Below are 13020 nucleotides of genomic sequence, written 5' to 3' on the forward strand. Positions count from 1 at the left end.
GTATGGCCTATCCAATGAAACGGCGTTAGCGGGTCCGCCCCTTAGCTGTACTAGGGGGATTTAATCCCCCATTCTTTCCCCCACATAAGAGGGTAGTTACTCACTACAGTGGCCGTGTTCGAGAGGATCAAAACTGCAATGTATCATTGTTCAATTGTAAATGATTAACTGATTTACAAATAATAATGTGTAGTTATTTATGATGCAAGATTCTCTGCAGATCAGTTAGTCGGCAGTCGCCTGCACTGTCAGCTGCTTTCTTGAAACAAACCCAGTGATTTCCAACAAAGGTCATTTCAGTTTCCCATGATGAGTAGACTGTCACGGTCACTAGAGACAACATTAGTTGCACTATGTATGTGGAGCAGGTTGTATTTTACAAGCAGATCAGTCTCCTGAGAGACCATCAAAAATTGCCAAAGCTGACTATATTGCAAGTCATCTCAGCGGGGTATTGGGTAAAGTTTTCAACTAGCAATAATCATGCCTCGGATCAACCTCATAGGCTACAATACTGCCACTGCGCAAAACTTTTTTGAAAATTGGATCGGGTGGATTGACACTCAACATAATGACTGTCCCTGTGACGGTTTGAATAACAAACTATATAAACAAAACATGAACAGTGGTAAATTATTCAGAGATACACACAGTGAATGGTACAAAGCTATTATCATTTCAATTTCCAGGTAACTTTTGAAGAATCATATCTATTTTAATACAATGTATGGCCTATCCAATGAAACAGCGTTAGCGGGTCCGCCCCTTAGCTGTACTAGGGGGATTTAATCCCCCCATTCTTTCCCCACATAAGAGGGTAGTTACTCACCACAGCGGCCTTGTTCGAGAGGATCAAAACTGCAATGTATCATTGTTCAATTGTAAATGATTAACTGATCTACAAATAATAATGACTAGTTATTTATGATGCAAGATTCTCTGTAGATCAGTTAGTCGGCAGTCGCCTGCACTGTCAGCTGCTTTCTTGAAACAAACCCAGTGATTTCCAACAAAGCGTCATTTCAGTTTCCCATGATGAGTAGACTGTCATGCTCACTAGAGACAACATTAGCTGCACTATGTATGTGGAGCAGGTTGTATTTTACAAGCAGATCAGTCTCCTGAGAGACCATCAAAAATTGCCAAAGCTGACTATATTGCAAGTCATCTCAGCGGGGTATTGGGTAAAGTTTTCAACTAGCAATAATCGTGCCTCTAATCAACCTCATAGGCTACAATACTGCCACTGCGCAACGTTGACTTGAAAATTGGATCGGGTGGATTGACACTCAACATAATGACTGTCCCTGTGACGGTTTGAATAACAAACTATATAAACAAAACATGAACAGTGGTAAATTATTCAGAGATACACACAGTGAATGGTACAAAGCTATTATCATTTCAATTTCCAGGTAACTTTTGAAGAATCATATCTATTTTCATACAATGTATGGCCTATCCAATGAAACAGCGTTAGCGGGTCCGCCCCTTAGCTGTACTAGGGGGATTTAATCCCCCCATTCTTTCCCCACATAAGAGGGTAGTTACTCACTACAGTGGCCGTGTTCGAGAGGATCAAAACTGCAATGTATCATTGTTCAATTGTAAATGATTAACTGATTTACAAATAATAATGTGTAGTTATTTATGATGCAAGATTCTCTGCAGATCAGTTAGTCGGCAGTCGCCTGCACTGTCAGCTGCTTTCTTGAAACAAACCCAGTGATTTCCAACAAAGGTCATTTCAGTTTCCCATGATGAATAGACTATCACGGTCACTAGAGACAACATTAGTTGCACTATGTATGTGGAGCAGGTTGTATTTTACAAGCAGATCAGTCTCCTGAGAGACCATCAAAAATTGCCAAAGCTGACTATATTGCAAGTCATCTCAGCGGGGTATTGGGTAAAGTTTTCAACTAGCAATAATCATGCCTCGGATCAACCTCATAGGCTACAATACTGCCACTGCGCAAAGTTGACTTGAAAATTGGATCGGGTGGATTGACACTCAACATAATGACTGTCCCTTTGACGGTTTGAATAACAAACTATATAAATAAAACATGAACAGTGGTAAATTATTCAGAGATACACACAGTGAATGGTACAAAGCTATTATCATTTCAATTTCCAGGTAACTTTTGAAGAATCATATCTATTTTAATACAATGTATGGCCTATCCAATGAAACAGCGTTAGCGGGTCCGCCCCTTAGCTGTACTAGGGGGATTTAATCCCCCCATTCTTTCCCCACATAAGAGGGTAGTTACTCACCACAGCGGCCGTGTTCGAGAGGAACAAAACTGCAATGTATCATTGTTCAATTGTAAATGATTAACTGATCTACAAATAATAATGACTAGTTATTTATGATGCAAGATTCTCTGTAGATCAGTTAGTCGGCAGACGCCTGCACTGTCAGCTGCTTTCTTGAAACAAACCCAGTGATTTCGAACACAGATCATTTCAGTTTCCCATGATGAATAGACTATCACGGTCACTAGAGACAACATTAGTTGCACTATGTATGTGGAGCAGGTTGTATTTTACAAGCAGATCAGTCTCCTGAGAGACCATCAAAAATTGCCAAAGCTGACTATATTGCAAGTCATCTCAGCGGGGTATTGGGTAAAGTTTTCAACTAGCAATAATCATGCCTCGGATCAACCTCATAGGCTACAATACTGCCACTGCGCAAAGTTGACTTGAAAATTGGATCGGGTGGATTGACACTCAACATAATGACTGTCCCTGTGACGGTTTGAATAACAAACTATATAAACAAAACATGAACAGTGGTAAATTATTCAGAGAAACACACAATGAATGGTACAAAGCCGTTATCATTTCAATTTCCAGGTAACTTTTGAAGAATCATATCTATTTTAATACAATGTATGACCTATCCAATGAAACAGCGTTAGCGGGTCCGCCCCTTAGCTGTACTAGGGGGATTTAATCCCCCAATTCTTTCCCCACATAAGAGGGTAGTTACTCACTACAGTGGCCGTGTTCGAGAGGATCAAAACTGCAATGTATCATTGTTCAATTGTAAATGATTAACTGATCTACAAATAATAATGTGTAGTTATTTATGATGCAATATTCTCTGTAGATCAGTTAGTCGGCAGTCGCCTGCACTGTCAGCTGCTTTCTTGAAACAAACCCAGTGATTTCCAACAAAGGTCATTTCAGTTTCCCATGATGAATAGACTGTCATGCTCACTAGAGACAACATTAGTTGCACTATGTATGTGGAGCAGGTTGTATTTTACAAGCAGATCAGTCTCCTGAGAGACCATCAAAAATTGCCAAAGCTGACTATATTGCAAGTCATCTCAGCGGGGTATTGGGAAAAGTTTTCAACTAGCAATAATCGTGCCTCGAATCAACCTCATAGGGTACAATACTGCCACTGCGCAAAGTTGACTTGAAAATTGGATTGGGTGGATTGACACTCAACATAACGACTGTCCCTGTGACGGTTTAAATAACAAACTATATAAACAAAACATGAACAGTGGTAAATTATTCAGAGAAACACACAATGAATGGTACAAAGCCGTTATCATTTCAATTTCCAGGTAACTTTTGAAGAATCATATCTATTTTAATACAATGTATGACCTATCCAATGAAACAGCGTTAGCGGGTCCGCCCCTTAGCTGTACTAGGGGGATTTAATCCCCCAATTCTTTCCCCACATAAGAGGGTAGTTACTCACTACAGTGGCCGTGTTCGAGAGGATCAAAACTGCAATGTATCATTGTTCAATTGTAAATGATTAACTGATCTACAAATAATAATGTGTAGTTATTTATGATGCAATATTCTCTGTAGATCAGTTAGTCGGCAGTCGCCTGCACTGTCAGCTGCTTTCTTGAAACAAACCCAGTGATTTCGAACAAAGGTCATTTCAGTTTCCCATGATGAATAGACTGTCATGCTCACTAGAGACAACATTAGTTGCACTATGTATGTGGAGCAGGTTGTATTTTACAAGCAGATCAGTCTCCTGAGAGACCATCAAAAATTGCCAAAGCTGACTATATTTCAAGTCATCTCAGCGGGGTATTGGGTAAAGTTTTCAACTAGCAATAATCGTGCCTCAGATCAACCTCATAGGCTATAATACTGCCACTGCGCAAAGTTGACTTGAAGATTGGATCGGGTGGATTGACTCTCAACATAATGACTGTCCCTGTGACGGTTTGAATAACAAACTATATAAACAAAACATGAACAGTGGTAAATTATTCAGAGAAACACACAATGAATGGTACAAAGCCGTTATCATTTCAATTTCCAGGTAACTTTTGAAGAATCATATCTATTTTAATACAATGTATGGCCTATCCAATGAAACAGCGTTAGCGGGTCCGCCCCTTAGCTGTACTAGGGGGATTTAATCCCCCCATTCTTTCCCCACATAAGAGGGTAGTTACTCACTACAGTGGCCGTGTTCGAGAGGATCAAAACTGCAATGTATCATTGTTCAATTGTAAATGATTAACTGATCTACAAATAATAATGACTAGTTATTTATGATGCAAGATTCTCTGTAGATCAGTTAGTCGGCAGACGCCTGCACTGTCAGCTGCTTTCTTGAAACAAACCCAGTGATTTCGAACACAGATCATTTCAGTTTCCCATGATGAATAGACTATCACGGTCACTAGAGACAACATTAGTTGCACTATGTATGTGGAGCAGGTTGTATTTTACAAGCAGATCAGTCTCCTGAGAGACCATCAAAAATTGCCAAAGCTGACTATATTTCAAGTCATCTCAGCGGGGTACTGGGTAAAGTTTTCAACTAGCAATAATCGTGCCTCTAATCAACCTCATAGGCTACAATACTGCCACTGCGCAAAGTTGACTTGAAAATTGGATTGGGTGGATTGACACTCAACATAATGACTGTCCCTGTGACGGTTTAAATAACAAACTATATAAACAAAACATGAACAGTGGTAAATTATTCAGAGAAACACACAATGAATGGTACAAAGCCGTTATCATTTCAATTTCCAGGTAACTTTTGAAGAATCATATCTATTTTAATACAATGTATGACCTATCCAATGAAACAGCGTTAGCGGGTCCGCCCCTTAGCTGTACTAGGGGGATTTAATCCCCCAATTCTTTCCCCACATAAGAGGGTAGTTACTCACTACAGTGGCCGTGTTCGAGAGGATCAAAACTGCAATGTATCGTTGTTCAATTGTAAATGATTAAATGATCTACAAATAATAATGTGTAGTTATTTATGATGCAAGATTCTCTGTAGATCAGTTAGTCGGCAGTCGCCTGCACTGTCAGCTGCTTTCTTGAAACAAACCCAGTGATTTCCAACAAACGTCATTTCAGTTTCCCATGATGAATAGACTGTCACGGTCACTAGAGACAACATTAGCTGCACTATGTATGTGGAGCAGGTTGTATTTTACAAGCAGATCAGTCTCCTGAGAGACCATCAAAAATTGCCAAAGCTGACTATATTGCGAGTCATCTCAGCGGGGTATTGGGTAAAGTTTTCAACTAGCAATAATCGTGCCTCGGATCAACCTCATAGGCTACAATACTGCCACTGCGCAAAGTTGACTTGAAAATTGGATCGGGTGGATTGACACTCAACATAATGACTGTCCCTGTGACGGTTTGAATAACAAACTATATAAACAAAACATGAACAGTGGTAAATTATTCAGAGATACACACAATGAATGGTACAAAGCTATTATCATTTCAATTTCCAGGTAACTTTTGAAGAATCATATCTATTTTAATACAATGTATGGCCTATCCAATGAAACGGCGTTAGCGGGTCCGCCCCTTAGCTGTACTAGGGGGATTTAATCCCCCCATTCTTTCCCCACATAAGAGGGTAGTTACTCACTACAGTGGCCGTGTTTGAGAGGATCAAAACTGCAATGTATCATTTTTCAATTGTAAATGATTACCTGATTTACAAATAATAATGTGTAGTTATTTATGATGCAAGATTCTCTGCAGATCAGTTAGTCGGCAGACGCCTGCACTGTCAGCTGCTTTCTTGAAACAAACCCAGTGATTTCCAACAAAGGTCATTTCAGTTTCCCATGATGAGTAGACTGTCATGCTCACTAGAGACAACATTAGTTGCACTATATGTGGAGCAGGTTGTATTTTACAAGCAGATCAGTCTCCTGAGAGACCATCAAAAATTGCCAAAGCTGACGTTATTGCAAGTCATCTCAGCGGGGTATTGGGTAAAGTTTTCAACTAGCAATAATCATGCCTCGGATCAACCTCATAGGCTACAATACTGCCACTGCGCAAAATTAACTTGAAAATTGGATCGGGTGGATTGACACTCAACATAATGACTGTCCCTGTGATGGTTTGAATAACAAACTATATAAACAAAACATGAACAGTGGTAAATTATTCAGAGATACACACAGTGAATGGTACAAAGCTATTATCATTTCAATTTCCAGGTAACTTTTGAAGAATCATATCTATTTTAATACAATGTATGGCCTATCCAATGAAACAGCGTTAGCGGGTCCGCCCCTTAGCTGTACTAGGGGGATTTAATCCCCCCATTCTTTCCCCACATAAGAGGGTAGTTACTCACCACAGCGGCCGTGTTCGAGAGGATCAAAACTGCAATGTATCATTGTTCAATTGTAAATGATTAACTGATCTACAAATAATAATGACTAGTTATTTATGATGCAAGATTCTCTGTAGATCAGTTAGTCGGCAGACGCCTGCACTGTCAGCTGCTTTCTTGAAACAAACCCAGTGATTTCGAACACAGATCATTTCAGTTTCCCATGATGAGTAGACTGTCATGCTCACTAGAGACAACATTAGCTGCACTATGTATGTGGAGCAGGTTGTATTTTACAAGCAGATCAGTCTCCTGAGAGACCATCAAAAATTGCCAAAGCTGACTATATTGCAAGTCATCTCAGCGGGGTATTGGGTAAAGTTTTCAACTAGCAATAATCATGCCTCGGATCAACCTCATAGGCTACAATACTGCCACTGCGCAAAGTTAACTTGAAAATTGGATCGGGTGGATTGACACTCAACATAATGACTGTCCCTGTGACGGTTTGAATAACAAACTATATAAACAAAACATGAACAGTGGTAAATTATTCAGAGATACACACAGTGAATGGTACAAAGCTATTATCATTTCAATTTCCAGGTAACTTTTGAAGAATCATATCTATTTTCATACAATGTATGGCCTATCCAATGAAACAGCGTTAGCGGGTCCGCCCCTTAGCTGTACTAGGGGGATTTAATCCCCCCATTCTTTCCCCACATAAGAGGGTAGTTACTCACTACAGTGGCCGTGTTCGAGAGGATCAAAACTGCAATGTATCATTGTTCAATTGTAAATGATTAACTGATTTACAAATAATAATGTGTAGTTATTTATGATGCAAGATTCTCTGCAGATCAGTTAGTCGGCAGTCGCCTGCACTGTCAGCTGCTTTCTTGAAACAAACCCAGTGATTTCCAACAAACGTCATTTCAATTTCACATGATGAATAGACTGTCATGCTCACTAGAGACAACATTAGTTGCACTATTTATGTGGAGCAGGTTGTATTTTACAAGCAGATCAGTCTCCTGAGAGACCATCAAAAATTGCCAAAGCTGACTATATTGCAAGTCATCTCAGCGGAGTATTGGGTAAAGTTTTCAACTAGCAATAATCATACCTCGGATCAACCTCATAGGCTACAATACTGCCACTGCGCAAAATTAACTTGAAAATTGGATCGGGTGGATTGACACTCAACATAATGACTGTCCCTGTGACGGTTTGAATAACAAACTATATAAACAAAACATGAACAGTGGTAAATTATTCAGAGATACACACAGTGAATGGTACAAAGCTATTATCATTTCAATTTCCAGGTAACTTTTGAAGAATCATATCTATTTTAATACAATGTATGGCCTATCCAATGAAACAGCGTTAGCGGGTCCGCCCCTTAGCTGTACTAGGGGGATTTAATCCCCCCATTCTTTCCCCACATAAGAGGGTAGTTACTCACCACAGCGGCCTTGTTCGAGAGGATCAAAACTGCAATGTATCATTGTTCAATTGTAAATGATTAACTGATCTACAAATAATAATGACTAGTTATTTATGATGCAAGATTCTCTGTAGATCAGTTAGTCGGCAGACGCCTGCACTGTCAGCTGCTTTCTTGAAACAAACCCAGTGATTTCCAACAAACGTCATTTCAGTTTCCCATGATGAATAGACTGTCACGGTCACTAGAGACAACATTAGCTGCACTATGTATGTGGAGCAGGTTGTATTTTACAAGCAGATCAGTCTCCTGAGAGACCATCAAAAATTGCCAAAGCTGACTATATTTCAAGTCATCTCAGCGGGGTATTGGGTAAAGTTTTCAACTAGCAATAATCGTGCCTCGAATCAACCTCATAGGCTACAATACTGCCACTGCGCAAAGTTGACTTGGAAATTGGATCGGGTGGATTGACACTCAACATAATGACTGTCCCTGTGACGGTTTGAATAACAAACTATATAAACAAAACATGAACAGTGGTAAATTATTCAGAGATACACACAATGAATAGTACAAAGCCGTTATCATTTCAATTTCCAGGTAACTTTTGATGAATCATATATATTTTTAATACAATTTATGGCCTATCCAATGAAACAGCGTTAGCGGGTCCGCCCCTTAGCTGTACTAGGGGGATTTAATCCCCCCATTCTTTCCCCACATAAGAGGGTAGTTACTCACTACAGTGGCCGTGTTCGAGAGGATCAAAACTGCAATGTATCATTGTTCAATTGTAAATGATTAACTGATTTACAAATAATAATGTGTAGTTATTCATGATGCAAGATTCTCTGTAGATCAGTTAGTCGGCAGTCGCCTGCACTGTCAGCTGCTTTCTTGAAACAAACCCAGTGATTTCCAACAAACGTCATTTCAGTTTCCCATGATGAATAGACTATCACGGTCACTAGAGACAACATTAGTTGCACTATGTATGTGGAGCAGATTGTATTTTACAAGCAGATCAGTCTCCTGAGAGACCATCAAAAATTGCCAAAGCTGACTATATTTCAAGTCATCTCAGCGGGGTACTGGGTAAAGTTTTCAACTAGCAATAATCGTGCCTCGCATCAACCTCATAGGCTACAATACTGCCACTGCGCAAAGTTGACTTGAAAATTGGATCGGGTGGATTGACACTCAACATAATGACTGTCCCTGTGACGGTTTGAATAACAAACTATATAAACAAAACATGAACAGTGGTAAATTATTCAGAGATACACACAGTGAATGGTACAAAGCTATTATCATTTCAATTTCCAGGTAACTTTTGAAGAATCATATCTATTTTAATACAATGTATGGCCTATCCAATGAAACAGCGTTAGCGGGTCCGCCCCTTAGCTGTACTAGGGGGATTTAATCCCCCCATTCTTTCCCCACATAAGAGGGTAGTTACTCACTACAGTGGCCGTGTTCGAGAGGATCAAAACTGCAATGTATCATTGTTCAATTGTAAATGATTACCTGATTTACAAATAATAATGTGTAGTTATTTATGATGCAAGATTCTCTGTAGATCAGTTAGTCGGCAGTCGCCTGCACTGTCAGCTGCTTTCTTGAAACAAACCCAGTGATTTCCAACAAACGTCATTTCAGTTTCCCATGATGAATAGACTGTCATGCTCACTAGAGACAACATTAGTTGCACTATGTATGTGGAGCAGGTTGTATTTTACAAGCAGATCAGTCTCCTGAGAGACCATCAAAAATTGCCAAAGCTGACTATATTGCGAGTCATCTCAGCTGGGTATTGGGTAAAGTTTTCAACTAGCAATAATCGTGCCTCGTATCAACCTCATAGGCTACAATACTGCCACTATGCAAAGTTGACTTGAAGATTGGATCGGGTGGATTGACACTCAACATAATGACTGTCCCTGTGACGGTTTGAATAACAAACTATATAAACAAAACATGAACAGTGGTAAATTATTCAGAGATACACACAATGAATGGTACAAAGCTATTATCATTTCAATTTCCAGGTAACTTTTGAAGAATCATATCTATTTTAATACAATGTATGGCCTATCCAATGAAACGGCGTTAGCGGGTCCGCCCCTTAGCTGTACTAGGGGGATTTAATCCCCCCATTCTTTCCCCACATAAGAGGGTAGTTACTCACTACAGTGGCCGTGTTCGAGAGGATCAAAACTGCAATGTATCATTGTTCAATTGTAAATGATTAACTGATCTACAAATAATAATGACTAGTTATTTATGATGCAAGATTCTCTGTAGATCAGTTAGTCGGCAGTCGCCTGCACTGTCAGCTGCTTTCTTGAAACAAACCCAGTGATTTCCAACACGTCATAATTAAAATACTACATAGAAAATAAATATTATTTACAATAATGAGTTATTTATGATGCAAGATGTCTGCAGAAGTTAGTCGGCAGTCGTGCACTGTCAGCTGCTTTCTTGAAACAAACCCAGTGATTTCCAACAAAGGTCATTTCAGTTTCCCATGATGCGTAGACTGTCATGCTCACTAGAGACAACATTAGTTGCACTATGTATGTGGAGCAGGTTGTATTTTACAAGCAGATCAGTCTCCTGAGAGACCATCAAAAATTGCCAAAGCTGACTATATTTCAAGTCATCTCAGCGGGGTATTGGGTAAAGTTTTCAACTAGCAATAATCGTGCCTCAGATCAACCTCATAGGCTACAATACTGCCACTGCGCAAAGTTGACTTGAAGATTGGATCGGGTGGATTGACTCTCAACATAATGACTGTCCCTGTGACGGTTTGAATAACAAATTATATAAACAAAACATGAACAGTGGTAAATTATTTAGCGATACACACAATGAATGGTACAAAGCTATTATCATTTCAATTTCCAGGTAACTTTTGAAGAATCATATCTATTTTAATACAATGTATGGCCTATCCAATGAAACAGCGTTAACGGGTCCGCCCCTTAGCTGTACTAGGGGATTTAATCCCCCATTCTTTCCCCCACATAAGAGGGTAGTTACTCACTACAGTGGCCGTGTTCGAGAGGATCAAAACTGCAATGTATCATTGTTCAATTGTAAATGATTAACTGATTTACAAATAATAATGTGTAGTTATTTATGATGCAAGATTCTCTGCAGATCAGTTAGTCGGCAGTCGCCTGCACTGTCAGCTGCTTTCTTGAAACAAACCCAGTGATTTCCAACAAACGTCATTTCAGTTTCCCATGATGAGTAGACTGTCATGCTCACTAGAGACAACATTAGTTGCACTATGTATGTGGAGCAGGTTGTATTTTACAAGCAGATCAGTCTCCTGAGAGACCATCAAAAATTGCCAAAGCTGACTATATTTCAAGTCATCTCAGCGGGGTATTGGGTAAAGTTTTCAACTAGCAATAATCGTGCCTCGGATCAACCTCATAGGCTACAATACTGCCACCGCGCAAAGTTGACTTGAAAATTGGATCGGGTGGACTGACTCTCAACATAATGACTGTCCCTGTGACGGTTTGAATAGCAAACTATATAAACAAAACATGAACAGTGGTAAATTATTCAGAGATACACACAATGAATGGTACAAAGCTATTATCATTTCAATTTCCAGGTAACTTTTGAAGAATCATATCTATTTTAATACAATGTATGGCCTATCCAATGAAAAAGCGTTAGCGGGTCCGCCCCTTAGCTGTACTAGGGGGATTTAATCCCCCCATTCTTTCCCCACATAAGAGGGTAGTTACTCACTACAGTGGCCGTGTTCGAGAGGATCAAAACTGCAATGTATCATTGTTCAATTGTAAATGATTAACTGATTTACAAATAATAATGTGTAGTTATTTATGATGCAAGATTCTCTGCAGATCAGTTAGTCGGCAGTCGCCTGCACTGTCAGCTGCTTTCTTGAAACAAACCCAGTGATTTCCAACAAACGTCATTTCAGTTTCCCATGATGAGTAGACTGTCATGCTCACTAGAGACAACATTAGTTGCACTATGTATGTGGAGCAGGTTGTATTTTACAAGCAGATCAGTCTCCTGAGAGACCATCAAAAATTGCCAAAGCTGACTATATTTCAAGTCATCTCAGCGGGGTATTGGGTAAAGTTTTCAACTAGCAATAATCATGCCTCGGATCAACCTCATAGGCTACAATACTGCCACTGCGCAAAGTTGACTTGAAAATTGGATCGGGTGGATTGACACTCAACATAATGACTGTCCCTGTGACGGTTTGAATAACAAACTATATAAACAAAACATGAACAGTGGTAAATTATTCAGAGATACACACAATGAATAGTACAAAGCCATTATCATTTCAATTTCCAGGTAACTTTTGAAGAATCATATCTATTTTAATACAATGTATGGCCTATCCAATGAAACAGCGTTAGCGGGTCCGCCCCTTAGCTCTACTAGGGGGATTTAATCCCCCCATTCTTTCCCCACATAAGAGGGTAGTTACTCACTACAGTGGCCGTGTTCGAGAGGATCAAAACTGCAATGTATCATTGTTCAATTGTAAATGATTAACTGATTTACAAATAATAATGTGTAGTTATTTATGATGCAAGATTCTCTGCAGATCAGTTAGTCGGCAGTCGCCTGCACTGTCAGCTGCTTTCTTGAAACAAACCCAGTGATTTCCAACAAAGGTCATTTCAGTTTCCCATGATGCGTAGACTGTCATGCTCACTAGAGACAACATTAGTTGCACTATGTATGTGGAGCAGATTGTATTTTACAAGCAGATCAGTCTCCTGAGTGACCATCAAAAATTGCCAAAGCTGACTATATTGCAAGTCATCTCAGCTGGCTATTGGGAAATGTTTTAAACTAGCAATAATCGTGCCTCGAATCAACCTCATAGGCTACAATACTGCTACTGCGCAAAGTTGACTTGAAAATTGGATTGGGTGGA

At 39.6% G+C, this 13020-nt stretch overlaps 18 non-coding genes across 18 annotated transcripts; all 18 read right to left on the minus strand.

Moving 5' to 3' along the window:
* Positions 1–391: 391 nt before the first annotated feature.
* On the minus strand, positions 392–532 carry LOC121540971. The gene has a single exon (XR_005995619.2). It is a non-coding gene; the product is annotated as a U4 spliceosomal RNA (small nuclear RNA).
* Positions 533–1117: 585 nt separating this feature from the next.
* Positions 1118–1258, minus strand: LOC121540956. The gene has a single exon (XR_005995604.2). It is a non-coding gene; the product is annotated as a U4 spliceosomal RNA (small nuclear RNA).
* A 584-nt stretch (positions 1259–1842) lies between these two features.
* LOC121540958 lies at positions 1843–1983 on the minus strand. The gene has a single exon (XR_005995606.2). It is a non-coding gene; the product is annotated as a U4 spliceosomal RNA (small nuclear RNA).
* Positions 1984–2567: 584 nt separating this feature from the next.
* LOC121540953 lies at positions 2568–2708 on the minus strand. Its single transcript, XR_005995601.2, has one exon. It is a non-coding gene; the product is annotated as a U4 spliceosomal RNA (small nuclear RNA).
* Positions 2709–3292: 584 nt separating this feature from the next.
* LOC121540951 lies at positions 3293–3433 on the minus strand. The gene has a single exon (XR_005995599.2). It is a non-coding gene; the product is annotated as a U4 spliceosomal RNA (small nuclear RNA).
* Positions 3434–4017: 584 nt separating this feature from the next.
* LOC123481966 lies at positions 4018–4158 on the minus strand. The gene has a single exon (XR_006657481.1). It is a non-coding gene; the product is annotated as a U4 spliceosomal RNA (small nuclear RNA).
* A 584-nt stretch (positions 4159–4742) lies between these two features.
* On the minus strand, positions 4743–4883 carry LOC123481968. Its single transcript, XR_006657483.1, has one exon. It is a non-coding gene; the product is annotated as a U4 spliceosomal RNA (small nuclear RNA).
* Positions 4884–5467: 584 nt separating this feature from the next.
* Positions 5468–5608, minus strand: LOC123481980. The gene has a single exon (XR_006657493.1). It is a non-coding gene; the product is annotated as a U4 spliceosomal RNA (small nuclear RNA).
* A 582-nt stretch (positions 5609–6190) lies between these two features.
* Positions 6191–6331, minus strand: LOC121540969. The gene has a single exon (XR_005995617.2). It is a non-coding gene; the product is annotated as a U4 spliceosomal RNA (small nuclear RNA).
* A 584-nt stretch (positions 6332–6915) lies between these two features.
* LOC121540967 lies at positions 6916–7056 on the minus strand. Its single transcript, XR_005995615.1, has one exon. It is a non-coding gene; the product is annotated as a U4 spliceosomal RNA (small nuclear RNA).
* A 584-nt stretch (positions 7057–7640) lies between these two features.
* LOC123481967 lies at positions 7641–7781 on the minus strand. Its single transcript, XR_006657482.1, has one exon. It is a non-coding gene; the product is annotated as a U4 spliceosomal RNA (small nuclear RNA).
* A 584-nt stretch (positions 7782–8365) lies between these two features.
* LOC123481984 lies at positions 8366–8506 on the minus strand. Its single transcript, XR_006657497.1, has one exon. It is a non-coding gene; the product is annotated as a U4 spliceosomal RNA (small nuclear RNA).
* A 585-nt stretch (positions 8507–9091) lies between these two features.
* On the minus strand, positions 9092–9232 carry LOC121540976. The gene has a single exon (XR_005995622.2). It is a non-coding gene; the product is annotated as a U4 spliceosomal RNA (small nuclear RNA).
* A 584-nt stretch (positions 9233–9816) lies between these two features.
* LOC123481969 lies at positions 9817–9957 on the minus strand. Its single transcript, XR_006657484.1, has one exon. It is a non-coding gene; the product is annotated as a U4 spliceosomal RNA (small nuclear RNA).
* Positions 9958–10681: 724 nt separating this feature from the next.
* LOC123481978 lies at positions 10682–10822 on the minus strand. The gene has a single exon (XR_006657491.1). It is a non-coding gene; the product is annotated as a U4 spliceosomal RNA (small nuclear RNA).
* A 583-nt stretch (positions 10823–11405) lies between these two features.
* Positions 11406–11546, minus strand: LOC121540970. Its single transcript, XR_005995618.2, has one exon. It is a non-coding gene; the product is annotated as a U4 spliceosomal RNA (small nuclear RNA).
* A 584-nt stretch (positions 11547–12130) lies between these two features.
* LOC121540949 lies at positions 12131–12271 on the minus strand. The gene has a single exon (XR_005995597.2). It is a non-coding gene; the product is annotated as a U4 spliceosomal RNA (small nuclear RNA).
* A 584-nt stretch (positions 12272–12855) lies between these two features.
* LOC121540950 lies at positions 12856–12996 on the minus strand. The gene has a single exon (XR_005995598.2). It is a non-coding gene; the product is annotated as a U4 spliceosomal RNA (small nuclear RNA).
* Positions 12997–13020: the final 24 nt, after the last annotated feature.

This window comes from Coregonus clupeaformis, chromosome 26 (assembly GCF_020615455.1).
Source record: "Coregonus clupeaformis isolate EN_2021a chromosome 26, ASM2061545v1, whole genome shotgun sequence".
NCBI lineage: Eukaryota > Metazoa > Chordata > Actinopteri > Salmoniformes > Salmonidae > Coregonus > Coregonus clupeaformis.